The following is a 17,672-nucleotide window of genomic DNA, read 5'->3' as shown; positions in this document are numbered from 1 at the left end:
GTATTATTCATTTCATGATGATGTTCCATATGCTTAAATGATGGAGTCTTGGCATGATAATTTTCAAAAGTAACTACTACTGAGATATAAGGTTCTGAAGCAACATGGATCCCTCTTTAAGAGTTCAGCACTTGGTTCAGTTATTTCATTGACTCCTGCAACAATAGTGAGCTTTTATTTTGATTAGCAATGCCTAATAAGCAAGAAATAACAAAAATTGGGAAAGAGATGCACTACAATATTCAACTTCACGATCATTCAGTTTCAATGAATCAGGATGTTGTTCAACTTGATGTTACATAGAGAACAAAGAAGAATTTGTACGAGTATATATGAGTAATGAAATAAAAAAGTATCCTGTAAGTTACAACTTAATGGGGAAATAACTAATACATCAAATAAACTTGAGATACAGAATTAAATGGATAATCTGCTGTGAGGAACAGCTGCATATTCTCCGAGCACCATGTCATAAAATTTCCAGTATTTGTTTCTTTCTAATGATTCTCTTACCATGTAGTTAGCCTCTCAAACCAAATGCAAGAAAATAATATAGTGGAGTCATAGTCTGCTGGGTTGTAACTGCCTATAAGTTCTTCATAAGATCTCTTCTTAATTTCCCTGTTGTTGTCACTGGAAATTGATTTTTCCACAACACAAAATTCTTGGGTATTTTGAACCTGCAAAATACTTCATGTCATCGATATGAATCAGATCATGCCAAGCATCAAGAGAGGGGTGAGGTTGGGGATGGAACATGAGATAGACTTGCTGCAATCGAATTCACTTGAACAACTAAGGAAAAAAGAAAATACGCTGTCAAATCTCTCGCTCTGCAGAAGTTCTGGAGGACAGTGCTGGACAAACATTGCTCGTTCTTGTTATCCGGATGATTCGAACTTGAATCAGTCCACTGCCAATTGTCTTTCAGCCTGATACAGGCAACGACCATCTCAGTCAAGCGAGAGTGGGGAAGCCCAAGAACAACACTAGCAGAAATCCCTGGATGTTGCGTTAAAACAGCTTCCACCTGAGCCACAAACAAAACTCACTGAATCATTACCAATGCAAACAGAATGCATGGTGTTCCATTACAAAAAATTAACTACGTAACACATAACTATCATTTGCTCATCAACTTAAAAGATATCAAGGAGGTTGCTCTTGTTTGTGTTGATTGCTCGACTGATCGAAGAGAACAAAAGCATTAAAGTCTTGGATGCTTGCCTCTTCAGGATAAACCATTTCGCCTCCACTCTTTATTCGACCCTTCAAGCGCCCAATGAGCCAGATATTTCCACAATCATCTATATGCCCTATATCACCAGTGTCAAGCCAACATTCATCAGTTGGAGAAGAATTATTGATTGGCATTTGACCCCAGTATCCAAGCATTACATGGGGACCTCGTGTCAAGAGCCTCCCTATACAAGAAAAATCATCACCAGCAATTCTTATTTCAATATGTGGAGCTGGTTTTCCAACACAGATACCATCTGGTTTATGTGCCAAATTGGAGCTGTTGGCATAAGAATGCTGCATACAACTTTCTCTGGTAGGGTCATAAAGAGTCATGAAAGTCAGAGAAGAACATGCCTCTGTCATTCCTACAAAATATTTAAAGAGTACTTATCAGGAAAGCACGACTGAGACAGAATGCTGTTTTTAGGGAAGCGTAGATCAATATTCTTGAAACTAACTTCACAGAATACACCAAGAAGGCTAGGACTTGTGCCACTATAAATTTGGAAGATGATATATGTCCTACATCAGGAACCTCACTTTAAACATGCAATCTTCTGCTATCAACAAATGTTTTGTTAAGAAACGATGAGTTTGAACGGGGAAAATATGTCAACTGGTCACTAGACTGACATACCGTAAGCTGAAAGAAGTTTAGCCCTCGGGAAAATCTCAATCGCATTTTTGATAAGATCAGATGAAAGACCCCCAGCACCATTGAGAATCTTCTTCACAGATTTGGACCCTACAGGTATGTGCTTTGTCCTACGACAAGTGAAAGTAGAATCAAATATTTGCACTTATCATGAACTCAGTATGTCCATGGAGAGAAACCTAGAAAAGAATCAACCGCCACTAAAATCTGGGCCAAAAAGAGAAACAAAGTTCTTTTAATCTTGAACAGGACATCGCAAAAAGTATTCCTTGTAAAATCTAAAGGAGGTAATGCCACAAATGAATATTGGCAGTGAATTTATAAGGAAAAAGCTTGATAATCCGATCATATGTATGCCCATACAGTTATGGTTCACTTCAATTTTGTTCAAAAGATAATCCCATTGAAATTTGTCTTTGAATCATGTAGAATAGCTGAGTGCTTTACCTATAAAAAGAGATTAGATCAGTCATCATAGCTGGAACTGTAATGAAAGAAGTTACATTATGCTGGTCTATGGATTCAACAGCCAATTTAGCTTCAAACTTTGGTAGTAAAATATGACAACCGCCTGCCATTAGCATGGCCAAGGCTGATGATATACCACCAATGTGGCAAAGTGGCGCAGTGTGTAAATAGACCTGCAAGAACCATAACATGAATCAGCTTGGCACGTGTTTCAAACAATTGGGTACTATATCTACGTTGCAACATTCATATCATGTTTTATCATAGTAGATAAGCATACATCATCCTCACCGTAGCCAACAATTGCAATTTTTGCAAGGGATTGCACCACCAAAGCTGAGTGGCTTATGGTAACTCCCTTTGGCCTCCCTGTGGTTCCTATTGTCATTAAGAAACAGAAAAAAAAAAAAAATCATAAATACAAGTCAAAGGACTTAGAAATACTCCTTGTACCAGAACAGGAGACACAAGATCATTTCACAATTGAACAGATAAGCATTACTTTGCACATGCAGTTCAATGACTCAACCTACACTTCTTAGTGGAGTAAATTGTTAGTATGACATACAAAATGACCATCTTCTTGTTCAAGAATTTTGCTAATAGCCAAATAACTTTACTGAGGCTAAGGAACAAGATATTTTCCTAATCTGATCCAGATAAAATTTTGAGATAAAATTTACATTCCTTAATTAAAAAAGAGGTTTCCACTACCGGATTTCTCTTAGAACTTCATATTGTCAGTTTCCGTCGGTCTGAGGGGATTTGAATATCACATTCTGAATCAGGGAAAAGAAAATGAAGAACAACAAATAAGCTTGTGGAAAGGTAGTGAGCATGTACCTGAAGTAAAGCATATTATAGCTGCTTCCTGAGGTGGCCACAGGTAGTCTGCTGTTAAATGCCTTTTGCAACTTCTTTTCAGCTGTTCAGTAGTTAATCCTGGTATATGTGTATGTAAGTATGATAAATTAATAAACAGAAGAAGATTTATCCATATTCATACTGGTCATGAATGCTTGAACACATACCAATCTTAGTGCTATTAACTTCATTAGGATTATCCATTAGGACTTACCTCAGAGAAGGCACAGAATCAGCAAAGGACTAGAAGTTCCAGAAATTACAGGTTGCGTCATGGACCAACATTGTTGGCTTTGCTACCTGAAGAGCTGCTCTTGTTTCTTCCAGGCTCTGCAAGCTGAGAACAGTTACTAGGAGGACATGCTTGTATCCAGAACAGTTTCTTCAATCTATATTATACAGAAATTGATTCTTTGCCGTGATACTAGTACTTATTCATGATACCTATTTTCAGTTTCCTCATAGAAATTAAGTTTACATATGTTTAAACTCTTTACAACAAAGAGCTATGTTACATGGACTGCTCATATTGAGTAAATATAGAACATGTCCTACAGGTAAGATATTGGTAATTCGTGTGAATCCTTAAATCAGAAACTATAAAAAAATTAAAAATTTCGAGGTGCATGCATAGCGGAATGAAATCAAGAGCTAATAAACTGTCACTGATATTGAAAAAAGAGGCAACTAGTCACACATAAATCAAGAAAAGCGCAAGCTTAAACATAAAAAGCCAACCAAAAAAAAAAAAAAAGCACAAATATTTGTTTAATCAGTGGTCATCCTAAAGAAAATTAATGATGACAGTAGCTGGATATCTGTGCTTTTTTAACACAAAATATCCACCTATAATCAGCATTAACTATTCTCTAGAATGATTTGCCACGTTAAATTATCTTGAATTAGATTGGAGAAACGGAGGATAATACAAAAAATAGTCTTCCAGGTATGTTAGAAGAAAATGGACTATTAGAGATTGAGAGTGTGTGTGTGTGTTAGTGTACTTACCCAACGGTAATTGAAAGGTGCAGTAATTCCTCCTACATATGCAACTGCCAGTAACCACTCCAAATAAAGATCACTGCAATAAAATTTGGATAATGAAAAAGAATTCTTAAAAATTTAAGGATAGTTCAGTGGCAAAAATGACGCAATACAATTTGAGAATTGCCATGAAAATAACACCTCATAACTATTTCCAGCTTTTAATTCATTTTTCACGCCTTTTCGATTTAATTAAATCCTCAAGGTTCCTTGTTACAGAGGAAAGATAATAGCTTAAAATAAAATGACTAACATTAAGCAAATTGAGAAATTCAAATGTAAAACAAAGGACTAACAATCACTAAGGATCATGTAGAATGTACCAACAGGCAGTTAGTCTGAATTTGAAACTTCCATATAACTTACTCCATTATCTTCTCTAACAAAATACACCATCGAAAAGTCATACTTTTATGAAATACCAAATATGTTAACAATTACTAGTAGTTAATTCCTTAACTTATGTAATTTTAACCATCAAAATCAACTTAGAACTTCTACAAAGAAATATTGTTCAAACTTCAAAAGGAGCAAAAGGATATACATGGTATTATTTGTAATGTGAAGCATCAAAATGTCCAGCCATTTTACCTTTTATTTTCTATTATTCTTTTCACATTATATAAGTGACCGTGTGGAACTGAGAAGGCTAAAAGGTACAGCCACCTAATGCAATGGAAGTTGTACATTTGCAGCTAGTTTAAAAATGGGAAAATTACAGCCCAATAAATATACAGGTTTTGTGTATTTATACTTACGCATGCATATACTATAACTACAATATACATATACTATACATAAAATATACCTTTACTATATCTATAATATACATATCAGTGTATAGATTTTGTATATTTGGGCTATTACCGATAATTAAGTTTGGGCGACGGTACATTTACGTAAGTTTCCTATTAAAATGGAAGCAGATGATTAATACTAAGAAGTCAAGGAGTACCTGTTAAGAGCGGAAATGGCGACAACATTACCGGGCTTAAGGTCCAGTTGAATAAGCCCATGGACCAGGCCCAAAACTGCCTCAACTACTTCCATACCGGTCTTTCTTCTTTCTCCCATTATCATTACCGTTGAACTACGGCGAACCGTCAACAGCCGGCTTAAGCACTGGCAAACGTGAGCCTTAGAGTAATTAGCCATTTCTCTAGAGGATAAATTTGGAATTTCCTAAATCCTTTGCGTTTGAGCAAACGAAACAGCTATTTTTTTTTTTAGTTTTGCATGAGACGTTTGAGAATAAGTGATAAGAGTTTCATTTGGAGTTTGGGTATCGTTTGGTTGTCATTGAACTACAGTAATTGGATAACCATTTTGTCCATACCCAAATATTGACCGTATCAAAATTCTAAATATTGGCCAGTTATATTTTGAAGAGTCAATTTGGTTAAATATCCAAGTAAGCTTTTTAAGATGATATTAAGAAATTTTAAATGACTTTTGTTTCTTGTTTTTCTCTTTAAATGGATTGTTCAAATAATGGATACAAGGACGGAGAAGGTATGAATTAATTGGATAGCAAAGTATCATCGTATTATTTTTATGTTAATATGTATTATTTTTAAGATTATAAATTTCACATTTTAATTGAACTGCTTACATGTAGATATACTTTAATTTTAGTAATCTGATAGGATAAAAGTTTTTTTTAAACCGACAAAACATATAACTTAAACTCTTTTTACTAAATGAATCATGACAATCGACCTATCTCCATCCATAAGAGATTTCGAGACTAATCAAGTTCAAGAAATAAGTAAATTCAAAGTTCTTTTGTTTAAAAATTGCAAGTAGAGACTATGTAAATTGACACTTGAGAGTGTAAATTTGATAAATATATTATGAGTGAAGTAGTACTTGTGTACTAAGGATTCGACAGTAAATTTGAAGGATATTAGGGGAGAAAATGCCAAAAGAGCGATGTCCAAAATAGATCGTTGCTTTGAGGACCCATGTGAGCCATAGACTGGAAAAATATGGAAAAGTTGTGAAGTGGATCGGATCCTATCCTTATCTTATCTTTGTACTCCAAATTATGGGAAGATTGCGAAACAAAGTATATCAAGAAGATTTGAAATTTGATTTAGGGGCTCGAAAGTTGTAGACTTTGTTATCTTTTTTTGCGCGGATTGTCCTTCATTTAGGGTAGTCTTTAATTTTTGTCCTTCAAATTGGTGGTATTTAATTTTTGTCCTTCGCCTAATATCCCGAAGTTCTTAGTTCGAATCCCAACTCGGTAAAAAAAAAAAGAAGGAATTTTCGCAAGACAGACTTTTAGATTCGCAAGGTAATTTTACCTTCAAAACTCTGCCTTAAGGCAGAATTTTACCCTCAGGCTAAAATTCTACGCAGAGTTTTGCCTTCAAAATTCTATCTTAGACAAAAATTAAAGACCACCCCCAGCGAAAGACAACCCTGCAAATCGCCCCTTTATTATTAACAAGTAGGCTGATACATAAGGGACTTGCAATGGATTGGACAAATCAGTCCAATTGAACATTTGGAAAAAACGCGGATTGCCCTTCAAACGCGCTGGTCTTTAATTTTTGTCCCTCAAATTGCTCATCTTTAATTTTTGTCCTACACTTAAAAAGGCGTCCGAAAATACCTCGAGGTTCTAAATTTAAACCCTAGCTCAATTAAAAAAAATCGCAAGGTTAGGTTTCGTGAAAGTTAGGCCTTATAAGGCATGACTTAGTTTTGGCTGTAGTTCCAAGTTAGGCCTTATAAGGCATAACTTTTGTAGTTATATAGAAATTAGTCTTAGGCATAACATTTATATAAAAACTATGTCTTAAGGCATAACTTGCCTTACGAATTTTCTTTTTTTACTTTGCTGGAATTCTACAGAAGTTAGGCCTTAAGGTCTAACTTTTACCTAAATAGGCCTAATTTGTGACGAAATTCTGCCTTGCGGATTTTTTTTTTTTTTTTATACTCTGTTGGGGTTTGAATCCAGAATCTCAAGGATACTTTTGGCCACTTAAAACGTCAAAGGATAAAAATTAAAGACCGCCCCAAATAAGGGTATTTGTGCGAATGACCAAAAAAAATAAGAAAAGATCAGAAGATGTAATGTTGAGTCACAATAAGTCCCTTATCTTAGTTTTCCATATCCGGTTTTTTTTTTTTTCTTTTCATTTACACAACTTTTATGTGTTAGTTCACAATTTTATTTAGTCTTCTACATTTGAAATTTAAAAGTAGAAAATCCGTGAGGTTTACGCTGCCCCACGTCTTAAAGTTTACGTCTCGCCTCATAGTGGCTATAAATAGAGTCGAAGGTAACAAAATAGCAAAAAAAAAAAGTTTTTGAACCAAACTATCCCAACAAAAAAAAAAAAGTTACAAAAGCGCCTTTAGCTCGATAAATTACGCGCTAAAAAAGCTTCGGATAGCACCGTTAAGTGCTTTAGCGCGATGATAATTTCTTGCGCTAAACTGCTTTTTTTTTTGGCCCTTTTGGTTAACCGCTTTTTCGTTTACACTTTTTAACGTACTTTGACCATAGATTAATCATGCTTGGAACAGAAACTTTCATATTTTATAGAACCCTACTTATTTTTGTGCGATTAATAAGGTAGCTCCAATCATCAAGGATAAGAAAATCTTCGAATTGCGTTTTAGTGGTTGAAAAGTGATCGAACGCCATTTTTGTTTGAAGGCTTGGTGTCATTAGCTTTAAGTTCTTTATGAATACTTAAACTTGTTCTTTAATAATAAACCAAAAGTAGTAAAAATACAATCATCAAAAAAAAAAAACTTAAAATACATTCATCAATTCATGCTCTTGAGTTGATGAAAAACTAAACATACTAATATTCTTCAAAATAACAACATCATCATAAATTAAACTTAAAACTAAAATCACAACATTCTTAATCATCATCAAAATAGAAGTCTTCAATATCGTCCTCGAAAAAATATTGGCGATTTCTTGCCACACACATCTTTTTCGGTAGATGTTAGTTCTCCTGCAGGTTGATGATGCTTGTTCTTTCGCCAACTTTAGCATGTAAAATCTACATCGTCTTGCCGACGTGTTGTTTTCTTTTCTAATCCTTTGCACGGCAAGCTCGCAAGTTTCTAGACCTACTTGAGGCATGGTTATGGAGTACCTTGTTGGGATTGGAGCGTTGAGATTTTTCAAGTCACCAACAAGACGTTCTGATTCGGCAAGCTAATGTGACCATTCTCGGCGTAAACCTCAATAATATTCTCTCGGATCTAAATGTTTCACCGTACGAGAAATCATCATTACGCTACATAAGAAGGTAGGGATTTAGCTCATCTAGTTTGAAATCAATTTGGTATCGCTCGAAAAGCTGCTATGATTTGAACTCTCATCATCAATCGCTATTTGGTTCTTTTGGAAGGAGTAAAGACCAACCGAGCTTCTACTACTCGACATTGAATACGTTGTAGTCTAATAACAAAAGAAAGTGCTACTTATATAGTTGCAAACCCCCATGTACTCGTAGTTGGGGGGGGGGGGGGGGGGGTCTTTATGGCCCTACCACTTACTTTATATAAAAAAATATTAATCTTCATCGGAAATCTCACATCCGAATCCCATTGGATCTAAATCTTGTGCTACCATGTACACCATATTCTACCCTAAGGTAACGTATTTGCATCCGATTATTCTCTTTGTGAAAACGGTTATGGGCAAAATTATACTCTTGTGGAGTTCCACGAGGCATTGACATAGCACGTTTTTTTGGGCGTTTAAGCCCTCGACGCTAACTTTTGCTCAAAGGTCCGCAACCTCCCTAACACGCCAATTCCACTCTTTCGTCATCTTATTGTTGTAATGTTGGTTGTATCTCTCGTTCGGGTTGTTTCGTATTGAAAATCTTCACCCAATTCCCATGTCCTACCCATTCGTCGAATATGTTTTTGGAATGAACGATATAACACGACTAATATCTCTAAATTGGTCAAAGAATGACATAGTAACTCAATTTTGTGTGGAATTTTGTGTGGCGTTATACGTATATAACGTTTGAATTTTGCGTTATGTCGAATAACAAATATATTCGGTATTTGCTATTCGCGTTATGAGGGACCGATATAACGCGAGAAATTCTTAATTCATGCGTTATGCAACACTCCGTACTTAATTTGATTTGATGTAACATTATGCAATACCGCAAGACACACTAATTGCATGCATGCGTTGGTTCAATATTCAAACTTCAAATCTTATTAATACGATTTCGAATGAGAGAAAAATTCTAAGTTTCATCCAATTTTTAACACAAATTCTAAGTTTCATCCAATTTTTCATCTAAGTTTTTGCATTTGTATTCCTCCTCCTAAATTAGTCAAAAAATGGAAGATGTTCCAAAAATTAGAGTTTCTTTATTACGGGGACGGACAAATTATATTCGAGAAAAATAATTTGCGCTATGATTCTCCCTCAAAATACCATGTTAAGTTTTCACTTGACTTAAAATTCTCAAAACTACTCCAAGCCTTGTATAATAGACTACAAGTTAGTAGGAGTAATTTTGATTTATATATAATTGGAAAATATCCAATTTCATTTACGCAGCAAGGTGTAACTAGTTATGGACAGTGGTACTTCAAGACGATGGTTTTTTGACGGATTATTTGAAGGCGCCTTATGATTATAGGGAATGCATAACTTTAAACGTCCTTGAAATGTACATAGAGAAGGTCCCTATTAATCGACTTGAATTCATGGCTAGGGCTCTCGGAAGCCGAATAGACCTCGTTGGGAAGCCCCGTCTAGAATTCAGTCGAAGTCACTCAAGCGGAACCTACTTGTGGACACAATTACCCTGACATGAGTACTTATGAAGGAATTTTGATGAGCCAAATGCCTCTGGATAGTTTAAGTCAGCAATTTGATGGGCAGTGGTAAATATTCATTTTTTACATTATTATTATTATTATGTGTAGTGGCACTTGAATGCTACTAATGATGTCGATTATATTATTTAGGGGTTATACACCTGATATGGATCATATCGGACGGTCTCCTCAATCGGGATGGATGAATCAAAGTTGGAACATCCTACCACTATCCAACTACTCAAAAAAATGGTCCTTCCTCAAGTTTCGGTGCGATTGATTACTATCGGACGTCTATTTTTTTAACATCAATAGTATTATTTGATGTGTAGTAGTTAAAATACTCTACTTTCTTATGTAGGGAGAATGTGGTGGTTGCACCAAATTATAGGCAAAGACCTTTATGGATGGTGGAGGATTATCCGAATTATATAGTGACATCATCGAGCGATAGTGAGGAAATACCTAATGCGGAGGAAAGTGACGATGAGCAAAGTGAGGATGAGGTTGAGGTTGGAACTAATCCTCAATATCAAGTAGAACTGTTGCAAGACATGATGAACGGCCCAAGACCATGAGGAATCGAATTCACAAGGCAACCGTTTCGAGCGAAGAGTCGACTCCGGTTCGGCGCAAAGCCAATTTCAACAAGAAGAGTCGACCCCATTCGGTGGCATTCCGATGAGATCCCTATCTTGATCATCTTCAAGATCGCCCGGATGCCTTTGTCTTTACTAGGGATGATGATCATATTCGGCGAAGTTAGTGGAAAGAGCCAGTGGATCTTTTAAAACGAAAGGCTCATATTGAAAAAGGCATGATTTTCAGCTCGAAAAAATCATTGAAAAGGGCTGTTAAGATTTATTGCATCCAGGGGATGAGAGAGTTTAAAGTTGACTATTCCACACGAAAACTTTGGCCATTGGTCTGCAAGCGAAAATATCAAGCTGCGAATGGATGCTCCGTGGTAAAGAACTGTCGAAAAGATGTGGACTATTTCAAAGTTCTACACAAAGCACACTGGTGATATGGGTGACCTTCCAGATGATCATTGCAATCTAGATACCAATATGATTGCTCATGTGTTAGTTGACGACATTGGAAAAAACCCAAGGTATCCCTTCGCCTAAGTTTATTTTATTTTTTGGTGTTAATATAATGTTCCTCGTTGCTATATGTCGATATTTCAACTTATTCGTGTTCCCTATTAAAGATTATATTACGGTAGTCGAAAGTATATATAGCAAAGCTTGTTAGTAGGAGGAAAGCGTATCTCGGGCGTAGGTGTGCATAAGATAGTCTACTATGATTGGAAGGGCTCTTTCAAAAAGTTGCCCGTAGATACATGGCGGCTCTATAACACTTCAATCATGGTACCGTTGTTGAATGGAAGCTCAAATCGGCCTCCATGTGTGCCGAATATTTTTTGAGTTTGTGTTTGGGCATTCAAACCATGCATTGATGGTTTTGCTTATTGTCGGCTGTAATATGAATAGATGGAACACATGTGTACGGGGTATACGACATAAAGTCGCTAACTGCAGCTTGGAATGGATGCAAATGGAGCTATATTCTCTAGCTTTTGCAATTGCGGCTAATGAGAGCATTAGTACGTGGGGTATATTTTTGGACTACTTAAGGCAACACGTTATTAAGGATCGTATGGGAATATGTGTGATCTCGGACGGAAATGCCGGCACATTGCACAATATGTTGAATTTGCAGGGGTTGCATCCACCCTTTGCCTACCATCGTTATTGTTTAAGGCATTTGAAGGCAAACTTCCAAAAGGCATATTGAATCCCAACACTTTGCAATTGGAAGTGGGCGTGATAAGAAACATCGGAGAAGAAGTTTAACTGCGGATGGACATTATTAGAGCGGGCGAATGAGGAAGCCTTCCCGCTGGTTGAATGCAATTGATAAAGACAAATGGACATTACACCGGGATGAAGGTAGGCGATGGGGTATCTTTGACAAAAAACGGCTACGAGTCATTCAATGGTTTGTTGAAATCGCACGGGGACTACCCGTCATCGCAATGGTGAGAATGACTTTTAAGCGAGGTTATGGAGCGGTTCGTCGATAATAGATCAAAAGAGGCCAAAGCACGTACGCACAGAAGAGTCTAAGATGGATGCCAAAACCGTCACAATTGTTCGAGTTCCACAAATATAAGGCTCGAAACATGACCGGATGGAGTATAACTAGGAGAGCGCATATTTGAACTCACAAAAGTGTGCGCAAGGTAAATGAGGTAACGTCCACACAATTTGGAGATTCCAAGAACATGCACATGCGGTAAGTGACAATCATATCATATGTCATGTTCTCATGCCTTCAAGTGTTTTATCGTAATGGGAAAGAACGCCTTCGCGCACATGGCCGAGGAATATACGGTTTGAAAATTATGCAAGAACATATCTTTGAAAAGTTCTACCCACGGTAGTGAGAGTTATTGGCCTAATCGGATCCATTTTCAATGATTGTAAATAAAGCATTTATCCGTAAATTCAAAAAGAAAGCATACTCCCGTATTCATAATGAAATGGATGTTCCGGGAGATACACTCGAAAATGCTCATTTTGCAATTATGTTGGTCATGATAAGCGCAAGTGTCCCTTACGGCATGGTGGTCAAACTACATCTCATGGTGGGAAGTACTCTCGTGGTGGAGGAAACTTTCGTGGTGGTAGATCTAGCAATGGTGGCACATCTAGTGGCGGTGGCACATCTCGCATGAGAGTGGCACATCTCGCGGTGGTGGCGGAAGATCAACTCAAGGGCATTAATTGATGAATGTTTTTAAGTTTTTTTTTTCTTTGATGATTGTATTTTAAAAAAGTTTGGGTTTCTTATTAATGAACAAGTTTAAGTATTTTCATATTGTTATGAATGATGCAATTTAATTATTTTGAGATTTGTATGAATCTCTTTAATTTTGACTAAAAAATAGTAAACTTAAATCTAAACCCAAGTATTCGTAAAGAACTTAAAGCTAATGACACCAAGCCTTCAAACAAAAATGGCATTCGAAAGCACTTTTCAATCACTAAAACGGAATCCGAAGATTTTCTTATCCTTAATGTATTGAGCCTACCTTATTAATCGCACAAAATTAAGTAGGGTTCTATATAAAATATTGAAGTTTCGGGGTCCCGAAGCATGATTAATCTATGATCAAAGTACGTTAAAAAGTGTAATGAAAGAGGGGTTAATCAAAAGGGCAAAAAAGGGACCCCTTTAGTAAGGCATTCTTTCGCGCTAAAGGCAGTTTTGTAACCTTTTTTTTTTTTTCGTTGGGGTAGTTTGGTTCAAAAACTTTTTTCTGAGGTTATTTTGGTTCCGGACTCCTATAAATAGTCTTGCACAGCAGCCTTCGAAATAGCACACCAAAACTGAAATAACCAGTAGGAGGGAGGAGACTTATGGTAAAATTATTTGCTAGTACTTTGTGTTTACACAAACATATAATTTATCATGGTCAAACTATAAGTTAAAGATGAGAATATGCATTAATTAACTATGATTTAGTTATAAATGTATATGTTAAGGCATGTGTCACATATTCAAGATTATATTAGTGTAAACATGTGTGCGAGTAAGTTTTATAGGGCAATCTACTATAGTGGTAGCATAGACGTGATAAAATCAACTCATCTTTTAGTAAGTTTTATAGGGCAATCTACTATAGTGGTAGCATAGACGTGATAAAATCAACTCATCTTTTAGTAAGATACTCAATTTTACAAATCTTGAATTATAATTAGTTTGTTGACTTGACCTAACGACTTGAGCTTAAATTTCCAGTTAAATTATTGTGTTAAAATGAGTCAAAAGAGCGTAACCTAACTGATCAAAATAAAAATGCAAATCCAAACATACAAAGTCAAATTTAAATACTTATAATTAAGTAGATTTGAAGAACTTAAGCTAATAATTTTTTTAACAATACATTAGCTTTCACTTTTTTTAAGGAAAAGAAAATATAAAAACGGCCATGTTGGACAAATTAAGTTACGACTCATTAGCCTACTTGGTCTAACACATTTTGATTGAAGCATACTTTAAATAAATTATCATGATCCGTTTATTAATTTGATTCATTTTTACCCTAACACGTGAATTTCCCACCGCTAATGTTAAAGCAATGCCAACAGGTTCATGCACGCGTATATAAGAATTGATTAAATGTTTGAATCTTTAATTAGATTATTATACTTTTGGGTACAATTTGGATTCTTCAGATGCAAAAGAACAAAACACAACACCTGAGAATACTTTCCCGTGAACTAAAACAGCTTTTTTCATGTGCCAACACTGTGCATTATACCAACAAGAACCACCAGTAAATTAACAGAAACAGTTCTGTTGGCACAAATTTAATAAGAGGACAAGAACAAATGTCCACACGAAGCAAGAAATTTATACGTACTGACTACTGTGAGTTTGATTTTCTAATTGTTGGCTGGGGACCCATCATCCACATAAAATTTGTCTTTGTTGGTTCAGTGACCATGTTGGATCTTTTGTCTGCAATTTTTAACACACGAACCTTGTAAACCTGCACTTGAAAAGAAAGGAAGAAAAACTGTGATGCGAGATAAGACACGAGTTAAGATGCATAATGGGAGCGTAACAGAATTTAATCAATTACAAGGTACCCTTAATTAAAAGTTTCGAATTAGAGCTGCGAAAATGAAATTTTTCCCCTTGAATGAACATTAGGCGACACGAATTTAAATTAGTTGAGAATTGAAACATCTGCTGAATTTTTTTCTATCCAAAATTAGTCGTATTTATTTATTTATTTTGTAAATCCTCACAACGTTCTATATCTCAACTCAGATATTTAAATAATGATATTTTTTTCAATAAGACTAACTTTATGGTAAAAATATATGCCTGCATGATTGAAGCTATTATGACCATGCATGTTACCAAAAGTCCCCAAATTAGATGCACTAATTAATAAATCTCAAAAAGTTTCCATTTTTGAGACATCTTTTTCTAAAAAGATAATTGACTAAATGCAACACAATTATTGAAGGCATTAGGCATACCAAATATCTGACCCATTATCATTGATAGGTTTTAGGGCATTTGACTTTTGTGTCCGATAGCAACCTTTTTCTCTCCCCCGCGCCCCCCCACGCCCCATCCATCCACCTCCACCTTCTCTTTTTTCGTTCATTTGAACAGCAGTAGAGTCAGAATTTTAATTAAGGGAATCCAAAAATATAAAGAAGTAGACAAATAAAGAAGTTAAGGGGTTCAACTTCTACTATATACATATAAAAAATAATTTTCAGCTTATATATATAGTGTAATTTTTACCGAAGGGTGTTTGGATGAACCCCTCGGCCCTTACTGGCTCCGCCCCTGCATTTGAATGAGTTTGATTAATTTCTGGATGGAATTGAGGGTATGCAAATTGTTAATGAAGGATATAGATTAGAGATTTAGGGAAGATGTAAAATATTAGAGAGTGTACAATTTTGCGACTAAGATGTTTTAATATATAATCTCAATACTTGTTCTGTATTATATGGCACGGTTCGATTAGATAAGAAGTTTTATTTTGGTACACAGGAGTATAAATTTACAATTAAATAATTAAATATCAGTTAGAAAGTTAGTTTAATACAGTATAAGAAAATATGAAGTTTGAATCTGTCAAAAAACATATATCTTGAGTTTAATGAACTTAAATTTCAAAGCTTGTGAGATTTATACAAAAAGAAGAAACGATACAAATTATTTTATAGAAGTCTAAATTCTTTATTTTCTTTAAAAGTAAAAAAATGAACAAAGGAAGATGCACACTCGTTGAGACAGTACGACAATTCATTCATTTGTGTTCCAATAAATAACGTTAGAAATGCCTAAATTCCGTCCAAACAAAACAAGTTTGTAGAGGCTATTAATTTATACCTACAAAAACCGTAAATTTTTTACTTTATCCACTATAACTTGCTACTCTTATTAAATTTCATATGTTTCGCTCGGTCAATATTTAATCACAGTTACTATTTACATTAAACTATACTTATAACTAATTTACCATGATTTACTACGTTTAGTAATAAAAGCGTATGTATAGACATGTTTAAACACCATATGCTGATAAACTTTTACTATTCCGAGTTATGTGAATAGTTTTTTAAGTAACTGTAACGGAAAAAAGACTATTTTAACCAAAGAATTGGTTAGTCCAATTAACAAACGGACGGAAATATACCTTTCTTCTAAGTGTTTTATTACATGTCTCAGCCGACAAGAAATCACGCGCAGTCTGTAAGAATTAAAGAATTTGACAAACTGGCAAAACCAACACATGTGCTCCCACTTCATTTATATTACACTCAATTCACCACCATACAACCCCAAAATCTCATCTACTACTATACCCCACTCTTCATTTCCATTCAACAATCCTTCAAACATTTCTACTACAATGAGGTATTATTTCCACAATGTTGCACTCACATTCATCATATTATTATTGTCCATAACGTTGTTTCAATCAAATGCCAGAGAGCTCCGTCCAGCTGAGCACGGATTAACGAATCAAAACTCATCAACATCATCACCATCCACTACCACTACAAACGACGTCGTTCCAGAGATGCTATCGTTCTTTAACGGTAACGGGCAATGGAATACTAAGCCACCGGTGGCATTGCCGATAGCGGAGAATCTGACGTGGATTAACGGCGATAGAGGAGAAATGTCGGTTCACCACACACCTAAAGATCATGTTAAGCAAGTTTTGTTGATTTCCAGCTTGGTTTGTGGAGCAACTGGCGTTGTTTTGCTTGTAGTTTCCGTGTTTGTTTATGTTGTTTTTAGGTTCCGAAAGGAAAAAACAGTGCAAAATGGAAAAGAGATTACAGCTTTGTCAACGACAGTAGATAACGTTGCTCTCGTCCAGAAATGAAGAATTACAGTGCTTCATTTACGAAAGGGATAGTAAATCTGGTTCATTTTCAATGTTTGTACCTTTTTCCTTTCTTTTTGTTGTACTTTTTTTTTTCATTCGTCTTCCGGTACCCACATTAATGGAGTCTAATTATTTTATATTCGCGCTGTGTAAGGCTCATTCAGAAAAATATTCGTATCCAGGCGAACCCGAAACCTATAACATGGAGGAAGCCCACGCGTCGCACCACATCTTTTGATGGTTCTTTTTGTTATTTTGTATGTATAGTTGGAGTTGTATGTATAGTTGGAGTATATATTTACAAGCTTTTCCTCGTCTTTGTTTTTTGAGTATGGGATAAAAGGCTATTTAAACAATTGGGTCACTTATGTAATGTAATTACAAGTAAATCTTTATGATAAACCTTAATTAAAATGGTAAGTGATCTATCATATGTTAAGCTATAATGATAGAGTAAAAACATATTTTACATTATCGATCATGTATATAACGTAAATCATTTTCCTTTATCTTTCTCTGGGAGCGAATTATGCGTTGAGCCAGAGACTAAAATTGTAATAATAGCGCGGCCGCAATGATATTGTCCCGTTTTGGCCTCAGACAAAGACGCGCTTTAAAACGCGT

At 35.5% G+C, this 17,672-nt stretch overlaps 1 pseudogene; it reads right to left on the bottom strand.

Annotated features, from left to right (window-relative positions):
• Positions 1 to 229: 229 nt before the first annotated feature.
• Positions 230 to 5,603, bottom strand: LOC132042054 (2-succinylbenzoate--CoA ligase, chloroplastic/peroxisomal-like; annotated as a pseudogene).
• Between the last annotated feature and the right edge of the window lie 12,069 nt (positions 5,604 to 17,672).

This window comes from Lycium ferocissimum, chromosome 2 (assembly GCF_029784015.1).
Source record: "Lycium ferocissimum isolate CSIRO_LF1 chromosome 2, AGI_CSIRO_Lferr_CH_V1, whole genome shotgun sequence".
Classification (NCBI taxonomy): domain Eukaryota; kingdom Viridiplantae; phylum Streptophyta; class Magnoliopsida; order Solanales; family Solanaceae; genus Lycium; species Lycium ferocissimum.
This window is presented reverse-complemented; position numbering and strand designations above follow the sequence as displayed.